This window comes from Mauremys mutica, chromosome 7, assembly GCF_020497125.1.
Source record: "Mauremys mutica isolate MM-2020 ecotype Southern chromosome 7, ASM2049712v1, whole genome shotgun sequence".
Lineage (NCBI taxonomy): Eukaryota > Metazoa > Chordata > Testudines > Geoemydidae > Mauremys > Mauremys mutica.
The window spans coordinates 24,553,816-24,566,255 of NC_059078.1; the positions used below are offsets into that span (position 1 = coordinate 24,553,816).

Here is a 12,440-nt window from a genome sequence, read left to right on the forward strand (position 1 = left end):
ATTGATTAATCTTGTTAGAGTTGGTATGACAACACCCATTTTTTCATGTTCTCTGTGTATGTATATATCTTCCTACTGTATTTTCCACTTAGGGTGACCAGATCACCCAGGTCAAATATCGGGACGCAGGAGGGCGGGGCGGGGGCAGAGGGGGAAAAAATGGCGGCAGAGCAAAAAAAAAAAAATCCCCCACCCCCGATTCCTCCTCCCTCCGCAAGCGCTGGAGGGAGGCCCGGGAGACTCAGGGGAGCACGGGGCCGGGGTGAGTGTGAGTCCAGCCTGGCCCCAAGCAGGCAGGACTCAGGCGCGGTATCTGGAGGGAGAGTACGGGGTGGCCTGCGGGGCCAGGCAGCGGCTGTTCTCCCCACCTGGGCAGCAGGACTCGGGAGCAGCCGCTGCTGCAGCTCCCACTGCCGCGGGGGGAGGAAGCGGCCGCTGGCCAAGCTCGGCAGCTGCGGCTCTGGCACCCACGAACCCCCCGAGCCCGGGCCTGCTGCGGGGACCCAGCGCGCATGCTGCGCATACCCAGCCCCTGGCCACTCGCGTCTGGGCTGGCTGCCCAGCTGGTTCAATCCTGCGGGCGGCCTCGGAGTGGGGGGCAGCAGGCCCCAGCCCCCCGCATCCCGCTCGGGTCCTGCAGGGGAACGAACGGGACTGGGCTGCCGATGCCTCCGCCACGGGATTGCACCAGCTGGGCAGCCAGCCCAGACGCGATTGGCCAGGGGCTGAGCGCAGTGTGCGCGCTGCCCCGCAGCAGGCCCGGGCTCGGGGGGTTCGGGCCCGGGCACCAAAGCCGCAGCCGCCGAGCGCCACGTGCTTGGCCACTTCCTCCCCCCGCAGCAGTGGGAGCTGCAGCAGCGGCTGCTTCCGAGTCCCCTGCCCAGGTGGGGAGAACAGCCGCCACCTAGCCCCACGGGCTGCCCCCCTACTCTCCCTCCAGGTACCGCGCCCGAGTCCTGCCTGCTCGGGGCCAGGCCAGACTCACACTCACCCCAGCCCCGCACTCCCCTGAGTCTCCTGGGCATGGCATGCTTGGAAAGAGGCGGGGATTTGGGGAGGGAGACAATGGGGCAGTGAGGGGGCGGGGATGGGGGCGAGGATTTGGGGAAGGATCCAATGGGGGAAGGAGGGGGCGGAGTCGGGGCAGGGGAGGGCGCGAGCCCTTCGGGCTCCGGAGCCTTTGCTTGTTTGTCCCGTGTCCTGACCTAACATTGGTCGGGACGCGGGACAAACAAGCAAATATCGGGACAGTCCCGATAAAATCGGGACGTCTGGTCACCCTATTTCCACTGCATGCATCCAGTGAAGTGTTTTTTAGCCCACAAAAGCTTATGCCCAAATACATTTGTTAGTCTCTAAGGTGCCACAAGTACTCCTCGTTCTTTAGGCATAAAGAGGCTTTGCAGGCATGGGATCCCGGGAAGTAGCTACAAACTTAGAGGGTTGGAAGAAGCTGCTGAATCCCAATAATTTGCATGGAGCTGGCACATTCTCTATATGCACTTGTTTAGCAAACAAAGTCACAGCTGGCGCATGTCTGATTCCGCTCCCCTCACCGCCCCCCTCGCCCGGCTCCGGTAACAAGCACGACGCGAGCTGCCGCTGGCTGAAGGGGGAGGCCGCTCGCTCTCTACTCTCGGTCCCGGCACTTGTCGCCATGGCAACCGCGTTGTTGATCCTGGCAGCGAGCGCAGCCTTCGGAGGAGCCAAGCGCTGCCGCCGCTGTTGCAACCGCCCGGGCCCGCTCTGGTCCCGTTTGCCCCGGTAGGGACAACGAACCCCCGGCCCCTTCTGGGGCCCAGGCAGCGGAGCGAGGTGAGGAGGGAGAGGGACAGGGACCGCCCCCTCCTTCCTCTGCTGTGCCGCCCTCCCGGCAGGGGGCGGGTGAGGGGCTCTTACAGGCGGTGCTGCGCTCCCCTGGGACTGGCGCTGGGGCAGCAGTAAATGAGGGGGCCGTGCCGCCTTCCCCGTGGCAGGGGACAGGGAGTGTTACAGACTTTTATATGGGGGACACGTGAGAGGGGGACTAGGGGACGTTGGTTTTATATCAATGTGCTTTGATGGGAACTGTCTGCATTTCCAATTCTGCTTTTAAGGCTGAATTTGTGCCTGCCCAAGAGCTTACTCCATTCTAGTCTAGCGTCTTTTACTGCTTGATCCTGCAGTGAAATTCTAATCCTGTATTCATGTCATCAGAGTTGTTTCTCCTCCTCTCCATAGCTTGAGTCTCTTCCCTCTCCTCGTTAGAACACGAGTTACTGTCCAAACTCACCCATCGCTATCCTGTGGCTTGGCTTTGTCTTTTACAACATAAAGCCCAGTCTAATCTGTGTCCCTGAGTTTTGCTTTCCCCAGGGTTTATCTCTAGGACCTCCTGTGTCTTAATTTCTTCTCCCTAGAGAGCCACTTTCACATCCTTTTTAGCAGTGGTTCTCAACCAGGCGTACATGTACCCCTGGGGGTATATCAACTCATCTAGATATTTGCCTAGTTTTACAATATGCTACATAATAAGCACTAGTAAAGTCAGTACAAATTAAAATTTTGTACAGACAATGACTTGTTTATACTACTCTATATACTACCCAATGAAAATGTAAGTACAATATTTATATTCCAATTAATTTATTTTACGATTACATGGTAAAAATGAAAAAGTAAGCAATTTTTCAGTAACAGCATACTGTGACATGTTTGTATTTTATGTCTGGTTTTGTAAGCAAATAGTTTTAAAGTGAGGTGAAACTTGGGGGTACCAAGACAAATCAGACTCCTGAAAGGGGTACTGTAGTCTGGAAAGGTTGAGAGCCACTGCTTTATAGCTTGATGGAGTTAATCAGACATCTGGTACAACGAAGCAGCAGAATTTCAGTCAATTTTATGCTGTAGGCTAACAGTGGATCAGCAGAACCTTGCCACCCGTTTATATTCTATTTTAGATTTTGCATGCTCTGTACATTGTGGAACACAAGGCTGTAGAGTATGCAAAAAGGGAATTAAATGTGCAGACTAGTAAACCAATTACATTGGATCCCCTGACTTCAAAATATTTCAGCATATATTGTTTAACTATGTATAGCTTGATTTTCATTAAGTGAGGTCGAGAGAGAGAGAGAGTGTGTGTGTGTTTAGTTTTGTATAAGCACAAATGAGAAGACAGAGTCCCTGCCTTGAAGAGTTTACAATCTAAAATGGGGTAAAAAACAAAGGACTGGAGAAAGGTATAACATACATACAAGCAAAGTTGGGATGGTGCTGACAGGCACGTGTGTAGAAGCAGAGCATCAGAATTCAGGACCCTCACTTTTGCTCTTAGGCTGGCATGAATTGGATGTGCTGAGGCAGTGGCACAACCAGTCCTAAGGAAGCTAGTTAGCATCTGCCTGTCTTCCTGTTTATTTGCAAAAAAAAAGAAAATAAATAGTCTCAGTTTGTGTAAGTAAACATCAGCATTGGCAGATGTCATGTACACCTTGTACACAGTAGGTTGCATGTCAACCTCTTATACCAGATATGGACTGCCTACAGAGCTTCCTTCCCAGAGAAATACACCAGAGATGCGTTCACTATAAGATCATTTAATCATGCATAAGTAAGGTATGTTGTATATGGCGCCACCTAGTAGCTGAACAGTAGAATGTAGTTTAACATTCTTTTTCCCCACTTTAACTTTTACATTCCTACCATTTACAAAATTTACACTCTTCCGCTATCTTTAAAGTTCAGTATGGATCAATCTGTTAAATATCTCTGAATTGTACTGTCTCTGAATCATTTCTAATTACATGACCCAAACATGTAACAATTTGGTCATCCACCAATTGCAAATGACGGCCTGTGGTCAGTATGGAATCTTTGAGTCATCAACTTCTTGTTCTGCATCTACCACCTGTACAGTTTGCTCTGTTGATCTTTCTGAGGCATAAACTGAAGATGTCTGTAGTTTCTGTTGAATTCTTCATAGTTGGTTTAATCACGTATGATCTGGGTGATGAATTATTTACAGCAGCTGGAGTTGGATTTATTTTCTGCTTAATCTTGTCCATTTTTTTCTTCATCCAGTGTGACAGTCACCATGCCAGGCAGTTCTCTAATTGACATCTATTATAAAAGTGTTCATAAGATCTTTTTGGCTTTTTATTTTGGTACTCTCTTCATGTATTGCCACTTTGGAGATAGGTTCTTTCCCAGAGTTGGAACAGTAGTTCTGAATTGTCTTCCCATCAGGAGTTGTGCTGGACTGTATCCAGTAGCTGTTATTGGTGTTGATCTGTAGTTCAGAAGAGCAAGGAATGGATCTTCCTGCTGTAGGATTTTTTTGGGGCTGTCTGTAGAGCTCTTTCAGCCTCCCCCTTCACTTGTGCATGATATGGGCTGCTAGTAATATGGTTCAAATCATATTTCATTTTGAATGACAAACTCTTCTGCAGAAAATTTTGGTCTGTTGGCTGTCACTAGTTGGTCTAGAATACCGAAGAGAGCAAAAGTGCACTTCAGGTTTTCAATAACACTGTGACATGTTATGTCTTTCTAGGTACTTGGAAAAATTTTTCTAGGTACTTGGAAAAATAGTCCATTACAACCAGGTAATGATATCCTCTGAAAAAAATGCATAAATCTGCAGTTAGTCTCTTCCAAGCAAATTAAATTGATGTAAATCATGATTTAAATCACTAGTCAGGAAGACTCAATTTAATCATGGATTTCTACATAAAAGTGCAGTCTTGTTGGTTGTTATAACCTTAATACATAGTCTTCACAACTCAGAGATAGATACAGGTTTCATTTTTAGAAGGTACGCTATATGTTTTTAAAGTGATTTATTTTGAAAACTTTTCAGATTAGTTTTACAGCTGTATCAGAAAATGAATGATTGTTTGGTTATTTCATTTACCAAAAGGTAATTGAAGCAGATATTTATGAAGTAATTGGGAGGTGAACTATCTCCAATTCAACAGGTTAATCATTAATATTTGGAAGATTTTTTTGCCATGCTGTATTAGGAAGAGAGTATCACCAGACAGACATTTAAATTGTTTTATTAACTAAAACAACAACATTATGTATTCTGGATTTTTTTCCTTCAACAGCAAACATAATATTTTAACAAAACAAGCATATGAATTTTTGAATTTAGTTAAACATTCAAGTGTTTTTAAATTCAGGTTTGTTTTTTATTAAAATTGTTTTTAACTAGAATAGTTAAATAAAATATTTAAAAAAGAAATAAAAATTAAATTGACATGTCAGCCAGGTCAACCTGAGATACTTAAAATATTGGTTTATGCAGCTAACTCAGTTGTCTTCACCTTCATTTTCCTGTTTGTTCATAATCCGGAAAATAAAAACAAGCTTTCCTGCTTTTTCAGGTCCCAAACAATTTCTCAATTTGTAATGAATTAGTCCAAGGGAAGAAGATATTCTTTCTACACTGGCAGAAGATGATACTGCTGTTAAAAGTGAGATTATCACTTCAACAGTCTCTGAATCCAAATTCTTAAGTGACTTCCACCAGTTCACTGGTGTGACTTCCTTTAAAACATCATCAGCAAACATATATTTCTTGAATGGTTCTTATTCCCAAACTGTGTCTCTTTTACAGCCTGCTGCCATTATAGGTTTTCCCTTCTAGTGAAAGAATGGTATGATAGATCTCAAATCAATGAAGGCTACGCTCAGAAAGACCTTAAGACTTCTGGAATATGCTGCTCAAAACAGTTTCACTTTTGTTTCTACTACCTGTCCCTCCCTTCTCAAATTTATCTCCAGACTTCTCCTTGTCCAGATCTATTCCGCCCCTAACAATCTTCTATTTAACTTTTTGAAACTTTGCACTTTAAGAGGTAAGTGATTGACTCTGTGTACACAAATCTGCAGAGGGACAATAGGGCTGGGGGTCTGTTATTTCTCACCTCTATATATTATTTATTTATTTTAAACATTTTTGCTGTTAACAAGCATGTTATTTCTGGAGATAAAAATCCACAGTTTGAGAACTGCAAACTAAGCATCTCTGATGGTATCTTTTAGACCAGGGGTCAGCAACCTTTCAGAAGTGGTGTGCCAAGTCTTCATTTATTCACTCTAATTTAAGGTTTTGCATGCCAGTAATACATTTTAACATTTTTAGAAGGTCTGTCTCTATAATTCTATATTATATAACTAAACTATTGTTGTATGTAAAGTAAATAAGGTTTTTAAAATGTTTAAGAAGCTTCATTTAAAATTAAATTAAAATGCAGATCCTATCAGTTTAGTGGGATCCTTGGCCTTGCTTTTCCTTGCTGAGTTTTCCAATGTCTGGTGGCATGTATTTGGATACTGTAAGCTGCACACAGGCTTCTGAGTGATCAGTTGTTAACTGGCTCCAAGAGGGACAGAGGACAGATTTCATGTGTGAATATACCAGTTCACACAAGTATGTGGATCCAAATGCTGAAAGCATTGCAAACACAGTTTTCTTCAAACAGTTAAATGTCACTGGCAGGGACATCCAGCAGGTCAGAATACAGACCCCAGGATCTCTCTCAGTAGTTTCAAGTGCACTCTGCAGATTTCCAAACTTTGATGCCCACAGTTCTGAGCTTTTTAACTGAATGGGCTGCATTTTGAAATCTTCAACGCCCATCCACTGAAGTACAGACAAATCCAAGTCGCTTTTGTTGAACTTTTCAGGTTTAATTAGAAAAGAAAGCATTGGGCCAAATCTCTGGAAATCTGTCAGAAAATTCTGATTCCAGTTCTTGCATGTACATTCCAATCTCATTGACACTGATGGTGTAACATGTCGATAGCTCTTTTATGTGTTGGAAGTAGCGGAAAGTATAAATTCGAATATCCTGAGAAAAAACTGCTAGTTTTACAACAAATACCTTCAGGTCATAAAGATCCAAAACCATTTCCCTTGCACCCTGGAGACAGAGTTCGTTTAGGTGAACGGTGGTGTCAGTTTGTTTAGGTGAATGGTGGTGTCAGTTAGAAACATGAGCTTACACAGCCATTTGTCGTCATCCAGTTCAGGGTAGTTTTGTCCTTTTTACGACAAAAAGGCCTTGATTGCATCAAAACAGTTTAAAAAGTGCACCAAAACCTTGCCACGACTTAGCCACCAAATGTTGCTGTGAAGTGGAATGTCGTTATAAGCACCGTCCATCTATTCTATTAGTGCTTGAAACTGTCTGAGTCAAAGCAGATGGAGCAACAAGGAAATTCACAATTCGCACCACTGTATTCATCACATTATTAAGCTCTGAATTAGAAATTTTAGCACATAGGTTTTCTTGATGGATGATACAGTGAAATTTGATTGTCAGGTGGCCAATTTGATATTTGAGGAACTTTACAAATCCCTTCTGTTTTCTGACCATAGCAGGAGCACCAAACAACACCCTATCTGATTTCTCCCAGTCCCAAAACACCAGTCACTTACCCCAAATCAGTTGGTACTCCCTATCTTACATCAAAGACAACACTGGCAGCCAATTCTGTAGCAAACTAACTATAGGTTTGTTAGCTAAGAAAAAAGAATGACAGTTTAAAGCAGATAAAATATAATTACAGGTAAATCACAGTTTGTAATTCCAAATGGTGGTAGTGATTAATAAACTGCCAGTTTTCCAAAAAAGTTTTCCAGGGCTATTCAGATTAACTCTGGGGATCTCTGTCTTCTTGTTTAGTTTTTCTGCCCTGTTAGAATCCTAGCAGTCCAGAGATTAAGGATCTTTTCATGAATTCATATTTAGAGCTCCTTTACACTGTAAGCCAGCTGACAGTGTCTGTTCCCACATGGGCTTTTTCTTTGATGACTGATAGTGAGGAAGGCATTCAGAATCTTTGCCCTGAATCATCACACAGAATGATCATTTGCTTTGAAATTAGCATTTTTTGTTAAAGTCCTTATGTTCTTCATTAGCATTTCACAAGATTTCTTTGATAGGTAATTTAGTTACAGTAAATGTTTGCTGTTACGTTATAACAGGAATAGAATACAGTAACGACCCATTAGTTTTCATGAAGTTTAAACATCTGAATACACCTGTATACATTTAGCAATTACTTTGATCTATCCTAATAGCAAGTAAATTGGCCTGAATGCATTCTTACATCTAACAGTTGCTTTTGATACTTAGGCCTGGTCTACACTACGCGTTTAAACCGGTTTAAGGAGCGTAAAACCGATTTAACGCCACACCCGTCCACACTAAGAGGCCCTTTATAACGATTTAAATGGCTGTTTAAATCGGTTTCTGTACTCCTCCCCGACGAGAGGAGTAGCGCTAATATCGGGATTAACATATCGGAATAGGGTTAGTGTGGCCGCAAATCGACGGTATTGGCCTCCGGGCGGTATCCCACAGTGCACCACTGTGACCGCTCTGGACAGCATTCTGAACTCTGATGCACTGGCCAGATACACAGGAAAAGCCCTGTGAACTTTTGAAATTCATTTCCTGCTTCCCCAGCATGGAGAGCTCATCAGCACAGGTGACCACGCACAGGTAACAATGCAGTCTCCTGAGAATCGAAAAAGAGCTCCAGCATGGACTGCACGGGAGGTACTGGATCTGATCGCTATATGGGGAGAGGATTCAGTGCTAACAGAACTGCGTTCCAAAAGACGAAATGAAAAAGTATTTGAAAGAATTTCAAAGTCTATGACGGATAAAGGCCACAGCAGGGACTCATTGCAGTGCAGAGTGAAAGTTAAGGAGCTCAGACAAGCCTACCAGAAAACCAAAGAAGCAAATGGAAGGTCCGGTGCAGGTCCAAAAACATGCCGCTTCTACGCTGAGCTGCATGCAATTTTAGGGGGCTGCGCCACAGCTACCCCACCCCTGTCCGTGGATTCCAAGTGGGGGTTGTAATCTGTGCCATGGCTGAGGATTATGCGGACGGGGAAGATGAGGAGGAGGAAGAGGACGACGACCTTGCAGAGAACACACAGCACTCCGTGAGCCCCAACAGCCAGGAGTTTTTTCTCACCCTGACGGAATTACCCTCCCAAGCCACTATCCCAGACAATGAACCCATGGAAGGGACCTCTAGTGAGTGTACCTTTGCAAATATCAAGCATTGTTTTTTAAGCAAGCGTTTTTTAATGATTGATTTGCCCTGAGGACGAAAAGTTTGTTAACATGTCTGGGGATTGAGCGGAAATCCTCCAGGGACATGTCGATGAAGCGCTCCTGGAGGTACTCCAGAAGCCTTTGCAGAAGGTTTCTGGGCAAGGCAGCCTTGTTCTGTCCACCATGGTAGGACACTTTACCACGCCATGCATGTAGCAAGTAATCAGGTATCATTGCATGGCAAAGCATAGCTGCGTATGGTCCCAGTGATTGCTGGCATTCAAGAAGCATCCGTTCTTTATCTCGCTGTGTTATCCTCAGCAAAGTGATATCGTTCAGGGTAACCTGGTTGAAAATCAGGAATTTAAGTAAGGGGACACAGAGATGGCCATTTTCCTACTGGGTTCGTGGACTGCAGCAGCTTAAAAAAAAATCCTTTCCTGCACGTAGCCAAGCGGGGGAAGAGGAGGAGTGAAATACCGATGATCTTTTTCGCGTTTGGTCAGCGGGGATCTTCCCAGCTACCAGCCCCGCGTGGGGGGTGGGGGAAGGGTGGTGATTAGCAGTGAGCTTGCATGGTATTAGCCATGCGTTGGAGGGAGGGGTAAATCACTGCAGAAGGCGAAAGACAGTGGCTTACCATGGCCGCATGCAAGCTGAATTCTGATGCCCGGACCTGTGTCTGTGAGATCTATAACCCCAGAGCTGCAGGCACTCAGTATTAAGATGAAAAATGCGACCTTGTAGTGAAATCACATGTGCTATGTAAGGTGAATAGTGCTGTTCTCTGTGAAAGAATATAACCATTGTTCTGTAAAATATATCTTTTTAAATACTTCTCTCCCTCATGCAGCTGCAAATTTTTCAAGCCTCCCTACTCCATCCCAAAGGCTAGCCCAGATAAGGCGGAGGAAAAAGAAGATGCGAGATGAAATGTTCTCGGATATTATGGAAGTTACACGCAAGGAAAGAGCTCATCTGAATGAGTGGAAGGAGGTGGTATCAAATTACAGGAAAGATGCCAGTGAACGTGAGGACAGGAGGGACACCCGAGATGAGAGGTGGCGGCAGGAAGATCGGCAGGAAAATCAGAGGTGGCGGCAGGAAGATCAGCGGTGGCGGGATGCAACTCGGGGGCTGCTGCGTGATCAAACTGACATGCTCCGGCGTCTGGTGGAGCTTCAGGAACGGCAGCAGGATCACAGAGTTCCACTGCTGCCCCTGTATAACCACCCTCACCATGTTCTACATCCTCCTCACCCAGACGTGTAAGAACGCGTGGGGGGAGGCTCCGTGCACCCGCCCACTCCACCCCCGTGGACAGCCCAACCAGAAGGCTGTCATTACTGTGAAATTTTTTTAGTGGCCTTCTCCATCCCTCCTATCCTCCTCCCAAACCACACCCTTACTTCTCTCCCTCTTTTTATAATGAATTAATAAAGAATACATGATTTTTAAACTATAGTGACTTTATTTGTATAAGTAAGCTGTACTCGAAGGGGGAGGGTGAGTTGCTTACAGGGAATGAGTCAATCAAGGGGGGTGGGTGTTCATCAACAAACACAGCAGTCACACCATACCCTGGCCAGTGATGAAGCTCGTTTTCAAAGCTTCTCTGATGCGCACCACTTCCTGGTGTGCTCTTCTAATCTCCCTGGTGTCTGGCTGCGCGTAATCAGCGGCCAGGTGATTTGCCTCAGCCTCCCACCCCGCCATAAAGGTCTCCCCCTTACTCTCACAGAGATTGTGGAGAACGCAGCAAGCAGCAATAACAGGGGACATTGGTTTGGCTGAGGTCAGAGCGAGTCAGTAATGTGCGCCAGCGCGCCTTTAAACGGCCAAATGCACATTCCACCACCATTCTGCACTTGCTCAGCCTGTAGTTGAACAGCTCCTGACCACTGTCCAGGCTGCCTGTGTATGGCTTCATGAGCCATGGCATCAAGGGGTAGGCTGGGTCCCCCAGGATAACGACAGGCATTTCAACATCCCCAACTGTTATTTTCTGGTCTGGGAAGTAATTCCCTTGCTGCAGCCGTTTAAACAGAGTAGTGCTTCTGAAGACGCGAGCGTCATGAACCCTCCCTGGCCATCCCACGTGGATGTTGGTGAAACGTCCCTTGTGATCCACCAGTGCTTGCAGCACCATTGAAAAGTACCCCTTCCGGTTTACGTACTGGGTGCCCTGGTGCTCCGGTGCCAAGATAGGGATATGGGTTCCATCTATCGCCCCCCCCCAGTTAGGGAATCCCAGTGCAGCAAAGCCACCCACTATGGCCTGCACGTTTCCCAGAGTCACAACCTTTCGTAGCAGCAGCTTAGTGATTGCTTTGGCTACTTGCATCACAGCAGCCCCCACAGTAGATTTTCCAACTCCAAATTGATTCCCGACTGACCGGTAGCTGTCTGGCGTTGCAAGCTTCCACAGGGCTATCGCCACTCGCTTCTCTACTGTGAGGGCTGCTCTCATCTTGGTATCATGGCATTTCAGGGCAGGGGCAAGCAAGTCACAAAGTTCCATGAAAGTGCCCTTACACATGCGAAAGTTTCGCAGCCACTGCGAATCGTCCCACACCTGCAACACAATGCGGTCCCACCAGTCTGTGCTTGTTTCCCAGGCCCAAAATCGGCGTTCAATGGATAGAATCTGCCCCATTACCATCAGGATCTCCAAAGCGCAGGGGCCCGCGGTTTGAGAGAATTCTGTGTCCACGTCCTCATCATTGTCATCGCCGCACTGCCGTATCCGCCTCCTCCTCGCCTGGGTTTGAAGGTCCTGGTTCACCATATACTGCACGAGAGTGCGCGAGGTGTTTAAAACATCCACAATTGCAGTATTGAGCTGAGCAGGGTCCATGCTTGCTGTGTTATGGCGTCTGCACAGTTCACAAAGCAAAAAAGGCGCAAAACGGTTGTCTGCTGCTTTCAGGGAGGGAGGGGTGAGGCTGTACCCAGAACCACCCGCAACAATGATTTTTGCCCCATCAGGCACTGGGAACTCAACCCAGAATTCCAAGGGGCAGGGGAGACTGCAGGAACTATGGAATAGCTACGGAATAGCTACCCACAGTGCAATGCTCCAGAAATCGACGCTAGCCTTGGACCGTGGACGCACACCACCGAATTAATGTGCTTAGTGTGGCCACGTGCACTCGATTTTATACAATCTGTTTTACTAAACCGGTTTCTGTAAATTCGGAATAATCCCGTAGTGTAGACGTACCCTAACACACAAGTGAAGTGGGCTGTGGCCCTGATGTGACCTAGTTTACCAGCATCACTCTGCCTATTCAGGAGTGAGTGAAAAAAATGTTGATGCCCAGTCATGAAAATCCAGAGATGTAGCTGACAAGTTGGAAACCTGAAGGACAGAAT

At 46.1% G+C, this 12,440-nt stretch overlaps 1 protein-coding gene across 1 annotated transcript in view; it reads left to right on the plus strand.

The window, feature by feature from the left end:
- The first annotated feature begins 1,694 nt into the window (after positions 1-1,694).
- The window catches only part of DNAH12 (dynein axonemal heavy chain 12), a 171,424-nt gene continuing 160,678 nt past the window's right edge, over positions 1,695-12,440 (plus strand). Inside the window, exon 1 of the mRNA XM_045024879.1 lies at positions 1,695-1,815. The gene's annotated coding sequence lies outside the window, so the exon portion shown is untranslated. The remainder of the gene's footprint in view (positions 1,816-12,440) is intronic.